The sequence below is a fragment of the Phoenix dactylifera genome, chromosome 1, assembly GCF_051530095.1.
Source record: "Phoenix dactylifera cultivar Ajwa chromosome 1, Ajwa_hap1_PhDact_Kaust_v1.1, whole genome shotgun sequence".
Classification (NCBI taxonomy): domain Eukaryota; kingdom Viridiplantae; phylum Streptophyta; class Magnoliopsida; order Arecales; family Arecaceae; genus Phoenix; species Phoenix dactylifera.
Genome location: NC_143190.1, coordinates 74,761,806 through 74,772,918, shown reverse-complemented (window position 1 = coordinate 74,772,918; position 11,113 = coordinate 74,761,806).

The following is an 11,113-nucleotide window of genomic DNA, read 5'->3' as shown; positions in this document are numbered from 1 at the left end:
TGGCCCATTTGATGTGTCAGCCAGGGGTCGTTATTCATACTTCATTACCTTTACCGATGACTATTCACGATATGGGTATGTGTATCTTATGAGATACAAATCTGAGTCTTTTGAAAAGTTCAAAGAATTCAGAAATGAAGTAGAAAAACAGACTGGAAAAACCCTTAAGGTTCTTCGATCAGATCGAGGAGGAGAATACCTTAGTGGAAAATTTCGGGATTATCTCAGGGAGAATGGCATAGTCTCACAATGGACACCTTCGGGTACATCTCAACTCAACGGGGTGTCAGAAAGGAGGAATCAGACTCTATTGGATATGGTCCGATCCATGATGAGCTTCACAGATCTACCTATGTTTCTTTGGGGAGATGCCTTATTATCCGCGATTTATTTACTGAATAGAGTTCCCTCTAAATCCGTTCCTACCACACCGTATGAGATATGGCATGGTAAGAAGCCGAGTCTTGGTCATCTCAAGATTTGGGGATGTCCAGCCCACGTCAAGCGACTACAGGCGGACAAGTTAGAACCTAGGACCATAAGTGCTCGTTTCATTGGATATCCAAAAGAGTCATTAGGATACAATTTTTACGTCTCAGAGAATCACAATGTGTTTGTGAGCCGGCATGCCGTCTTCCTGGAAAAACAGTTTATCCTTGATAGAGGCAGTGGGAGGAAAATTGAGCTTGAAGAGAAAGTCTCTGAAAAGCAACGAGTAATGGATCCTATAGAACCTATTCATATAGAGCCAGCACACGTTGTACCTCCTCCACTTCGTAGATCTAGTAGGGTCTCCCATCCTCCCGATAGATACTTAGGTATACTAGTAGAGGACACCGAGGAAATGTTCCTCATGGGAGATAGGGAACATATACAGGATCCCAATACCTACAACGAGGCGATATCTGATATCGATTCCGAGAAATGGCTGGAAGCCATGAAGTCAGAGATAGACTCCATGTATTCCAACCAAGTCTGGATCTTAGTAGATCCACCAGAAGGTATAGTACCTATTGGATGCAAATGGATCTATAAAAGGAAGATAGGTTCGGATGGAAAGGTAGAGACCTATAAGGCAAGGCTAGTGGCGAAAGGGTATAGTCAGCGCGAAGGCATTGACTATCAGGAGACCTTTTCACCTGTAGCCATGCTAAAATCCATTCGAACATTGCTTGCCATTGCAGCATTTCATGATTATAAAATATGGCAGATGGATGTGAAAACTGCTTTCCTGAATGGATATCTTGATGAAGATATCTATATGGAGCAGCCTTTGGGTTTCACTTCCAGTGATAGAGATCACAAGGTCTGCAAGCTGCAAAGGTTCATCTATGGACTAAAGCAAGCATCTCGGAGTTGGAACACTCGTTTCAATGATGCGATCAAATCGTTTGATTTCATCAAGAACGAAGAGGAACCGTGTGTTTACAAGAAGGTTAGTGGGAGTGCTGTTGTGTTCCTCGTACTGTACGTGGATGACATCCTCTTGATTGGGAATGATGTTTCCATGCTAACCTCGGTCAAGGTCTGGTTGTCAAAAGAGTTCTCCATGAAAGACCTTGGGGAAGCATCCTACATTTTGGGGATTAAGGTCTATAGAGATAGATCTAAGAGGATGCTTGGCCTATCACAGAAAATGTGCATAGAGGAGGTACTGAAGAGATTCAGTATAGAAAACTCCAAGAGGGGTCTATTACCCCTAAGGCATGGGATTCATCTCTCCAAGAAGATGTGCCCCAACACATCTGAAGAGATACAACGCATGAGCAATATCCCTTATGCTTCGACAATAGGGAGCCTCATGTATGCCATGCTGTGTACACGACCTGATATAGCCCTTGCTGTGAGTGTCACTAGCAGATATCAGTCGAATCCAGGCGAAGAGCACTGGACAGCTGTGAAGAACATTCTTAAGTACTTAAGAAGAACTAAAGATTTGTTCTTGGTCTTTGGGGAAGCATCAGAGTTAAAGGTAGAAGGATACACAGATTCAGACTTCATGACTGATATTGATGATAGAAAGTCTACATCTGGATATGTGTTCTTGTGCAATGGTGGTACGGTAAATTGGAAGAGTTCCAAACAACCGATCATTGCTGATTCTATCATGGAAGCTGAGTATATCGCCGCCTCTGAAGCTGCAAAGGAAGCCTTCTGGTTCAAGAAATTCATTGCAGAGTTAGATGTAATGCCATCAGCTGCCATCACACTCTACTGCGATAATAATGGTGCCATAGCTCTTGCTAAGGAGCCAAGGTCTCATCAGAAGTGCAAGCACATAGAGCGGCGCTTTCACCTCATACGCGAATACCTCGAGAAGAAATATGTCGAGGTGCAGAGAGTAGACTCCGCAGACAACGTGGCAGACCCGCTCACTAAACAGCTAAGTCAGCAGAAGACTGAAGCCCACCTTGAGAAGATGGGACTTAGATATATGGCTGATTGGCTTTAGTGCAAGTGGGAGATTATTAGATGTATGCCCTAGAAGTCAATCTGGCAGACACATTATTTATTCTGGGATATAAATTTGTACTTGACTTTATTATTATTGAATAATAAATGGGCTTCTTTTCATTCATATTGTTTATGTGTCTATGAATCGTCCAAGAAATTAATAAGATGATGATACATATTCTCAAGAGTTGAGAATTTGAACCATGTATCATTGGTGATTAATTTCTAAATGCTCCTAATCAATAGATCATCACGAGGACGGTGATCGATCCGATCAGTGCACAGATCACTTTCCTTCTGGATGGACGAGACTCGAGTCCACAGTGTAGGGACACTGAAGTGATAGTGCAGGTGCTTATTAGAGAACAAGGGTACTGAGCGTGACCAAGATAAGAAGTCACTTGGATGTCTATCCACTCGTCAGTGACTTACTTGATGTTGCAGTAGTATGACTGGTCCTTTGACCTACGGTGCTTCGGCTACTCACAGTGAGGTTATTGTAGTTTGACTACACGTATACATGGTCTCTAGCCATATGGATCCTTGTAGTGTAGATTGGCTGCAGTAGGTTCACTGTAGGAGTAGGGTATGCACTTACATGGAATCTATCGACCTTGATAGAAGAGGAGTGATCCTATGTGATTTATTAGACAGAGTTCTAAGACCTTGGCCAGGGCAATAATATGCAGTGGAGAAAGAGTTTTTCACTATCGAACTCAAGTCGAATAAATCTAGACATATGACAGACGACGGGGTTTGACGAGTTATCCATGACCTCCAGTCTGTAGGGATCCACGATAGAAGGACTGTATCATACGATAACTGCACCTAGAGGTTCATCATTCTATTCTGCTGGGTGGCCACTACATACTGCTAGATGTCACTGGTGGATGGTGAGACTCACAGGGATCATCTTGATGGTCGATAATCCCTGGTGAGTTGAGTTGGAATTGTTTCAACCCATTGAAAGGAGTTTTCAATGATATTGTGATAGAGATTGCAATATATCTCACTACCAGTCAGAATAGAACCTATGGGGTCACACACATTAGAGGTATTGACCGATCCGATGGTTGAATGTTGTTGTCCAGAGATGGTCACCCAAGAGGGGGGTGAATTGGGTGTTTTAAACTTTTTGTCTAATTAAAAACAAAACACACAAGTGTATGCGCTAAAGTAAAGATAAAGCTATAAGCACAGTCAATCGCAAACACGAAGATTTATAGTGGTTCGGAGCTTCCACTGCTCCTACATCCACTCCCCAAATACCTTTGGGAATTTCACTATAATCCGCGATTACAGTCCGGTAGTTTTGCGAGTGCACTATCCAACTCGTTGTTTTACACCGGACTAACAACGAACCCTACAATCCCCCAATTTAACCTAGGCTTGGGACGCCTATCCTTTGTTCCAAGTCCCTTGACTGGAACAAGCACAATAAACGAGTGTTTCACAAAGATTTGAAAGCTCTTAAGAAGGCAAATATATCAATGAGAAATAACAAAACCCGGAAGAACCCTTTTTGCCGTTGGAAGCGTGGGTGGTTCTTCTGATGTGGATCGCGTTGGATTGAATGTGAGCTTTGAATGCCGAGTGGGAGTGAGTAGTTGAGCACGAAATCAGATGGGAAAGCTTGAATGCACTTGATTTCTCCTCTTGAAAGCACTAACTCCCTTGAACCTCTTTCACTTTCTTCTCTCTTGAATGATCTTGTGTTAGGTTGGTGAGAAGTTGTTTGAAGGCACTTAAAAGCTCCCTTTTATAGCCCAAATAGCAATAGATCCGTTAGACACAAAAATATGACCGTTTGAAATTCAAACAAACCTGCAAAAGTGTGTCAGTCGCGTCCCAGGCGCTCCGGAGACGTCTCCGCTTCAACGCGAGACGTCTCGGCTGTATAAAATTTCTTTTGACGTTGTTTGGAGTCGACTCGGCGCTTAACGGGGACGTCTCTGAAGAAGAGCAGCTTGAATGCTTGTTTTTCTGTTTTTCTGAGAGAGTCGGCTCGGTACTTTACGGGGACGTCTCGGGATGTTTGCGCTTTTTGCATGGGGACGACTCCGCGACGTCGGGGACGACTCCGTAGTTTTATCACCGAAAAACAAGTCCTCTGGAATCCCCTGAGAGAGTCGACTCGGCACTTTACGGGGACGTCTCGGGATGTTTGCTTTTTATGCGTGGGGACGACTCCGCGTCCTTCGGAGACGACTCGCGCGCATCCCTTGAAATCGGCCTTTCTGCCGTCTCTGAGAGAGTCGACTCCGCAGAGTCGGGAGTCGACTCCGACCCTGCGAGACGCCTCGCCAGGTGCCGGGGACGTCTCCAGATGTGCCAATTCTTCCTGTTCGTGCCAGAGACGTCTCTGGGACAAACCGGAGACGTCTCGGCTGTCCCTGATCTGTTTTCTTCATCTCAAAAATTCTTCAATAAATCCTTGAAAAATATGGAAACTTGCCTAGACATTTCTTAACAATATTCTTAATTAAACACCTGAAATCCTCAAATAAATTGTTAAGATAAAGAGAATTATACTCTAGTGTTTTGTATTCATCAAAATCCATTAGGGGGTCAACAATCTCCCCCTTTTTGATGATGACAAAATACTGAGTATATGCAAAATTCGAAGTCTGGTGCTGAAACATATATACAGTATTTGATCAGATGTACAAGTATTGTGTTTTGGTTAGAGCTAGATACAGTGTGCATAATTCAAAATAGTCAACTTTCAGTTCTATCCTTATGCATAAGTATCGATCTTAGTAGCTCTTGAGCAATTTTAGCATATCAACTGAATTTGAATCAAGTTAAAATGTAAATTAATGAAATATTGATGCTAAAGACAATTGAAAGCTAAATACTTTTTGACTCCCCCTTTCTTTTCCAGAAGGGCAATTATCTTAAAGCCAATATTCTTCAATTTTATCTTTTCTAATTCAACTTTTAAGTATGAGTGTAAATTTTGTATTTTGCATTCCATATATTGGTTTCCATATATCCATATATTGGTTTCCATATATTGGTTCTAGGTTCTACTCCCCCTTTTTGTCATCAACAATGAAGGGGACAAATTTTCCTTAAGTACCTAAAACGCAATTCCTATTAGAATTCAGCATTCATATTATGATAAAGCAATCAATGATTTCCAAGTTATTGCCATCCATGAATTCAGCATTCATTTTACTCCCCCTTTGGTTTGGAATTCATTTCAGACTTTTTGAAAGCAGTTATCACAAGTTGTGCTCCCCCTGTTTCATATGCATTGATAAGTTGGCAGGATAGTGTCAAATTTGAACACTTAAAGTATGTTATGATATTTTTATGGCACATCACAGAATTAGCAGCATACACAAAGTTTGATACTACAGAATTAGAAACATACAGAAAGTTTCAAAAGGAAGTGTATGAAATTCATATATCATTGCAATCATTTGAAGTCATTACAAGTTTGAAAAGGAAACCATTACAAGTATTGATTGCTAATACAAAAGAAGTTTCAAATAAGCCTAGGGTTTTACAAAAAGATGAACCCTAGATGTCTACAAAATGTCCTTCACCGGCGACGTTGCTCAATAGCCCTAGCAGCTGCCTCTATAAATCCATTTATTGAATCCAGTAGAGTTCTAAACTGATCTCCCGGAGATTGATGGAAGGCTGCCACTAGTGCTTCAAACTCAAGACTTGCCCTTTCAATTTTTCCTCTAAGTTGGGCAACCACAGTGCCCACATTGCCTCCAGGGCTTGTCAACTCTTGAAGACCATCTGATATGTTCTTCAAGTCAGCCTGTATCTCAATTGATCTTAAAGTTTGACTTGTTCCCACATGAACCAATTCTGATGCTGTAGCTTCTATCTGAACTTTGATTTCCTTCAATTCTTGTAGAAGTGCTTCATGTGAGGTACGGATGGGAGCCAACTCAGCAGAGACTATTGATCTCATCTCTTCCCTCATCTGCTGGCATATCACAGATGCTAGGGTGTGCATCTGCTCATCTGATAGAGTGAATGGCCCACTGACTGGAGGAGGAGGCACTGAGGTGGATGGTCCAGCCGAGCTGGAAGGTACATCAGGAAAAGCCATGGGACTATGTGGAGGTGAGAGGTGGTCAGGCTCCTGATGTAGGATCTCAGGCTCTATGGTTTGGGATTTTCTTTTAGGGGCCTTAACCCAAGACCCGTTTTTCTTGTGAAACTCCATCCTATGTAATGTGCTCTCATTGTAGTAGTCAGTGTTTCTTAAAGGTTTTGCCGGCTCATTTTCTGGAATTGGAACCTTAAAATGTTTGAACAGTAGGGTAAAAATCATCCCATATGGGATGCTAAATCTGGAATACCTATGACATATGGAGATGTAGTTCAACATGAGCCTAGGTAGGTTTAGGGGAATCCCTAGCAAGATATGGTGCATAATAGCTAAGTCTCGCTCCGAAACGAAATCGAAGCGACCGGTTTTTGGAAACAAGACCCGGTTAACTATGCTCAAAAGCAATCTCATTTCGGCATTGAGGTCTTGGGAGTTAACTATGTCAAGAGGGCCGCAGTCCTCTCTTCCTAAAAGTAGGTTTAGGGCAATCTCCCTTTGGGGATGTGAGGTCGGAGCCTCACCGTATTTAGGGATTTGTAATAAGCTAGATAGGATATCCTCATTGATTTCTATCAATGTCCCTCGGACATATCCGGTATACCCCGAGTCCCCTAAGGCCATATTGCTAAACATTTCTCTCACTAGGCCGGGATAGGTTGACATATTTAGGGAACATAGGTATTCCCAACCTTGGGCTCGGAGTCTCTCTCCAATAGAGAACCCCTCACTAGCTAAAAATTGGAAATCAATGTACCTACCCATGGTTACTGTGCGATTTGCACAGGAGAGGGTCATGGTTGGCGGAGCAACCGGAGGAGACGGCGCGGAAGGCTCTTCCCTCCGTTCCTCGTCGTCGTTCGCTACTCTAGGACGCCTCCCACCCGTTCTTCTAGCTCTCTTAGGTGCCATGGATTGGAAATCTAGGGAAATGTGGAGAGATTTTGGTTCGGTTTGTGGTGGAGAGCAAATGGAGGCTAGGGTTTGTGTTTTTGTTGGGGACGAAAGAAGATAGCTCGGGTCGGCTCGAGCTGTTTCGACCTAATTTAAAAACTTTCATTCGGTCCCCGAGACGTCTCCGCGACTAATGCGAGACGTCTCGCCGGGGGGACGTCTCTGTGATTTGCCAGAGACGTCTCCAGCACTGAAAAATTTCAGAAAAATTTCTATCTTTTCTCAATTTATTTTATTCAGCCACAATAATCAGCGTGATTTCTTTTGGTGAATATAGAGTGAGTTTCCCTGTGATCCTTCCCTTCAATAATACATCCTATAAAAGTTTGATAATGATTTTTGAATTATCAATATTGAAATGAGGAATGTTTGACCAAATTTCGAATGCCTATGAAATAGGCTCTGAAAATATCTCCATTAAGAGTCCAAGGGAGGGTAACCATCCTCCGGAAAGTCAAACAATTCGTCATCTAACTTTGATAGATTCATGTTTTCACTTATTTGATATTAGGTTTGCTATTTGTGACCTTGAAGTATATTATTAGTTTGAGTAGCATTCACATGTATCTCTAGAGCTTACAAAACATTGCATTACAAATTCAATCTATTTGCTAGGATCATACAAACACAAAGCATTCCTTAAAAAGTTGAACCTATCTTTACAAAGGGGCTTTGTAAAGATATCGGCCAATTGATTTTCAGTACATACATACTCAATCATCACATCATTTTTCAGCACATGATCCCTTATAAAGTGATGCCTAATCTCTATGTGTTTTGATTTAGAGTGTTGAACAGGATTTTTTGTTAAATTAATTGCACTTGTATTATCACATCTAATTGGTATGTTGTCCATTTTGATACCGAAATCTTCAAGTTGTTGCTTAATCCAAAGAACTTGGGCACAACAGCTTCCAGCTGCAATGTACTCAGCCTCAGCTGTGGACAAGGCAACTGAATTCTGTTTCTTGCTAAACCAAGAAACCAAATTGGCACCCAAGAATTGACATGTGCCACTTGTGCTTTTTCTGTCGAGTTTGCACCCGGCAAAATCAGCATCGGAATAAGTAATTAAATTTATATCAGATTGTTTAGAATACCATAAGCCTGCATTAGATGTCCCTACTAGATATCTGAATATTCTTTTAATAGCTTGCAAGTGTGATTTCTTAGGACATGCTTGGTATCTAGCACACATGCAAACACTGAATAATATGTCTGGTCTGCTAGCAGTAAGGTAAAGTAAAGAACCTATCATACCTCTGTACAATTTGCAGTCTATACTTTTACCTTTTTCATCTTTGTCAAGCTTGCAACTTGAGCCATGGGTGTGCTGATTTCCTTTGCATCCTTCATCTTGAATTTTTCCAACATTTTCTTGATGTATTTGGACTGACTGATGAAGATGCCTTCCTCTGATTGTTTTATTTGTAGCCCAAGGAAGAAGTTGAGCTCACCCATCATGCTCATTTCAAATTCTCCTTGCATTAGCTTAGCAAACTCTTGACAAAGACTATCATTAGTAGCACCAAAAATTATATCATCCACATAAATTTGCACAAGTAATAAGTCATTTCCTTTTCTTTTAATGAAGAGGGTTTTGTCTACATTTCCTCTCTTAAACTTATTTTCAATTAGGAAATTACTTAATCTTTCATACCATGCCCTAGGGGCTTGCTTAAGTCCATACAATGCTTTATGCAATTTAAAAACATAATCTGGATGTAAGTGGTTCTCAAAACCTGGAGGTTGTCCTACATAAACTTCCTCCATTATATAACCATTTAAAAAGGCACTTTTTACATCCATTTGATAGAGTTTGAAATTCATGAAGCATGCATATGCCAAAAGTAGTCTAATAGCCTCTAACCTAGCAACAGGAGCAAAAGTTTCATCAAAATCTATCCCTTCTTCCTGATTATATCCTTTGGCTACTAGCCTAGCTTTGTTTCTTATTACTATTCCATCTTCATCTAGTTTATTCCTATATACCCACTTGGTGCCTATAATTGAAACATTAGGGGGTCTTTTCATTAGAGTCCAAACTTGATTTCTTTCAAATTGGTTTAATTCCTCTTGCATAGCATTTATCCAATTTTCATCTTTTTCGGCTTCTTCTAGTGATTTAGGCTCTATCTGTGAAACAAATGCAAGATAATTACTAGTGTTTCTTAAAGAGGATCTTGTCCTTATCCCTTGTGAAGGATCACCAAGGATTAGATCCCTTGGATGACCATGTGCATACCTCCATTCCTTAGGAAGATCTTGATTTCTCGTTGGAGGTTGATCTTCTTCACCTTTCTGAATTGTATCTTCTTTGATCTCGTCCTCATGTTGTTTGTCTTGTATGGAGAATTCCTTCATTCTGTCTTCAAGTATACCTGCATCACCATCTTCTTCTTTTCTAGAAGAATCTCCATTAGCTTCATCAAAAACAACATGAATGGATTCTTCAACAACGAGAGTTCTCTTGTTGAAGACCCTGTATGCTCTACTAGATGAGGAATAACCTAAGAAGATCCCCTCATCTGATTTAGCACTAAATTTACTTAGATTGTCCTTTCCATTGTTTAAAATAAAGCAGCGACAACCGAAAACATGAAAATAGCTTATATTGGGCTTCTTATTTTTCATTAACTCATAAGGTGTTTTCTTTAAGATAGATCTAACTAAAGCACGGTTTAAAATATGACAAGCAGTATTTATTGCTTCAGCTCAAAAGTACTTTTGTAGATCCGATTCGCACAACATGGTACGAGCCATATCTGCTAGTGTGCGATTCTTCCTTTCTACCACCCCATTTTGTTGGGGTGTCCTAGGTGCCGAGAAATTGTGATTGATACCGTTTTCTTCACAAAATTTTTCAAAATGCTGATTTTCAAACTCGGTACCATGATCACTCCTAATTGCTTTTAGTTTAAGATTGAGTTCATTCGAAACCCTATTATGAAACTTGATAAAAGCGGGAAAGGACTCATCTTTGTGTGCAAGAAATGAAACCCATGTAAAACGTGAAAAATCATCAACAATTACAAGACCAAACTTCTTACCCCCTAGATTAGCAGTTCTAGTAGGTCCAAATAAATCCATGTGAATTAGTTCTAGGAGTTTTGATGTTGAGACTATGTTCTTAGACTTGAAGGAACTTCTTGTTTGTTTCCCTAGTTGACATACCGCACAGATTTTGTTCTTTTCAAAGTCTATTTTTGGTAGTTCTTTGACTAGGTCTTTTGTAATCAATTTAGAAATTAAATCCATGCTAGCATGCCCTAACCTACGATGCCATAACCAGCTAGTCTCATTGACTTTGGCATCCATGGCTACAAGACATTGACCATCCTTCATGGTGAGATCATCAAGATCTACCATGTAAACATTTCCATGCCTATGTCCCGTAAGTATGATTTCATTGTCAACTGGACTACTAATTATGCATAGTGAAGATTCAAAAGACACTTTAAAGCCCTTATCACAAAATTGACTTATACTTAATAAATTATGTTTTAATCCATTAACTAACAATACATTGTCAATAAATGAGGAGGGTGATATGGAGATTTTACCAACACCAATGATTTGACCTTTAGCATTGTCTCCAAATGTGACTACTCCTCCTTCTTTCGATTT